The following is a 2,860-nucleotide window of genomic DNA, read 5'->3' on the forward strand; positions in this document are numbered from 1 at the left end:
TATCTAAAAACAGCATCCGTCTGATATAATCGGTAATGGTCGTCGACGGTTGGACGGTTGCTCGTCGCGAGGAGTTTTCTACGTCGGGTCACGTAGCGAACGTTCTAAAACCGGCACGCTGCCTTTCATTTGCCACGAGCTGAGACAGCAACGGTCATCCTTTATTCTGGCTTGCTCGCGAACAGATTTAGAGAGACTACGGAAAACGTGAACTGGCGCACGAACCATTCCGTTCCGCTTTTTCCTGACACCCGCCAGAGATATATACCGTATATCTCCTGTCTCTTTTTATTTCACCTGGTGCTGTTGCCGCCGCTGTTCCTGCTCTTCTCTATCGCAACGTTCGAAAATTAGTCTAGACCGGTAGCCGGTGTGATGGCGAACAAAAACCGCACGCCGTGATTTCGACCTCATTGCCGTTAAAACACAACGCTCTCTATGAAAAGACGAGGGTTTTTCCAAGCGTAAAGTATAATCGCGTTGTTGAGGAGGTAGGGTTTTGCTAGAGGAACGAGTGCGCCCGCATTGGATTGGCGCGGCTGAGTGTTCTTTAGAGCGGTCATTGTGCGAGGGAAAGCGCGGCGTGCAGGAGCGGCAGTGAAAGTATCCCGAGGAAGGGAATTTTCCAAGCGATTCTATACGTACGCCACGTTGTTGAAATTCACCTAGATTCCTGGCCAAAGCTAGATTTTCCACGGTCTTTGAGGTTAAGGGTAGTGTTTTAGGTTACTCCCTTTCTTTCTTTCTTTTTTTTTCAAAGGAAATGTAAAGGTATAGTTTGTATTCTACTATGGAACGAGAATCTTTTCGTTCTGCGAATATTTCGAGGGTACTCTTCAGGTGTAAAAGTTCGTTTCAACAACCACCTGTTTCTGTTTCGAACAAATCTCTCTTACGAAATCACAGTTGGTTTTGCTTCTAGTTGGAATGTTACTTTTTACCAGCGCGGTTTGCTTGGACAGGGAATCGCGCGAAACGAGAATTGTTAGGTAGGAAGTTGAAAGGTGAGGGGGAAAAATTAGGACGAAAATTCCAATCGTGCTTGGGACAAGTGTACGTGATTGACGTGACAACGAGCACGCGTGTTTTTCGTGGATAGGTAGATGCGGTGTAACTGATTCGCTCTGTTTCGATCGTTCGCAAAGTGGAAGTCGTTAGTTCGCAATTTACCGTTCGTTCTGTCTGTCTTCGTTCAATTGCTAGGGAGAAAGATGGGATAATCCGGGCCAATTACTCTTCTGATACGATTAACACGTCTGATAATTCGGGAGAATCTTTCTTTGGATGGGAATTGCAATCGTAGGGTGGAAATCTTCGAACGACTGGACGAATGTCGTAATCGGAATTTTGAAATGTTCGAAGGACTAAACGAAACTCACTATCAGAATTTTGAAATCTTCGAAGGTCTAAACGAGAATCCAAATCAGAATTTTGAGATTTCAAAGGACTAAACGAGAATGAAAATTAGAATTTCGAAATCTTCAAAGGACCAGGAGAGATTCAGAATCGTCAGAATTTTGAAATCTTCAGAGGACTAAAGGAGAATCAACACCAGAGTTTCGAAATCTTCAAAGGACCAAGAGAGATTCAGAATCGTCAGAATTTTGAAATCTTCAAAGGACTAAGGGAGAATCAACACCAGAGTTTCGAAATCTTCAAAGGACCAAGAGAGATTCAGAATCGTCAGAATTTTGAAATCTTCAAAGGACTAAGCGAGAATGAAAATCAGAATTACGAAATCCTCAAAGGACTAAGGGAGAATCAACACCAGAGTTTCGAAATCTTCAAAGGACCAGGAGAGATTCAGAATCGTCAGAATTTCGAAATCTACACAGGACTAAGCGAGAATGAAAATCAGAATTACGAAATCCTCAAAGGACTAAGGGAGAATCAACACCAGAGTTTCGAAATCTTCAAAGGACCAAGATAGACTCAGAATCGTCCGAATTTCGAAATCTTCAAAGGACTAAACCAGAACGAAAATCAGAATTTCGAAGTCTTCAAACGATCCAGAGGACTCGGAATCGTGAGAATTTCGAGTTGCAGCTCTCGCGTCTCTAGAGAGAAAGCAAAATTCCACGCAAGCGATAGAATGGCTTGTGTAGAACAGGAATGGCTTCGTGTGTGAGAACACGAGAAACTTTGCATAAAGATAATCGTGCTTTCGAAAGTAGCCAGAGAAGAGGTTTGGAGAAAGAGGGGAAGCTTCGTGTGGCTATTTACCTGAAAGCTCGCAACAGTGTTCGTGCAGAAACGGGTTTAAGTGTTTACAAGGTGCTCGGAACTCGTGTAACCCCGACGATCAGCAGACCAAAACGTTATCCAGACTAGCCAGCAGCCGGTTGCGTCTTAGGAGAGTAGCAACGTGGTTTCGCCCTCCGGAGAATGGAAAACGGATTTCCGTGGTTTTGGAACGTCCAACTTGCTTGGAAGCTCCTCGCTGTCCTAGTTAACGAGAACAACAGAGCGCTACAATGACGCCGATTAATGCTTGGAACCGGTTCCTGTTGTCTTACTCGCCGCTTAATTGGATGTCTTGCTATCAGATTCGAATTGCTAGCAAATTTTACTGTGTACCGGATGAACACAGACGCAATCGTTGCTCTACACTTTCGTTCTCGGTCAGAACTGTTCTCTGATGTTAACTATAAATTTGGGGAAATTGAAAGCTTTATATACAGGAATTTTGGAATATAATTTCTATAGAAAATGTAGAAATTTTAGAATATAATTTTTATAGAAGTGCAGGAATTTTAGAATGTAACTTTTATAGAAGTGTAGGAATTTTAGAATATAATTTTTATAGAAATGCAAGAATTTTAGAAAATAATTTTTACAGAGGCGCAGAAATTCTAAAATA

At 42.5% G+C, this 2,860-nt stretch overlaps 1 protein-coding gene across 1 annotated transcript in view; it reads right to left on the minus strand.

Moving 5' to 3' along the window:
• The window catches only part of LOC108570387, a 147,064-nt gene that overhangs the window by 41,302 nt on the left and 102,902 nt on the right, over positions 1-2,860 (minus strand). The gene's annotated exons all lie outside the window — the stretch shown is intronic.

This window comes from Habropoda laboriosa, unplaced genomic scaffold (assembly GCF_001263275.1).
Source record: "Habropoda laboriosa isolate 0110345459 unplaced genomic scaffold, ASM126327v1 scaffold77, whole genome shotgun sequence".
Classification (NCBI taxonomy): domain Eukaryota; kingdom Metazoa; phylum Arthropoda; class Insecta; order Hymenoptera; family Apidae; genus Habropoda; species Habropoda laboriosa.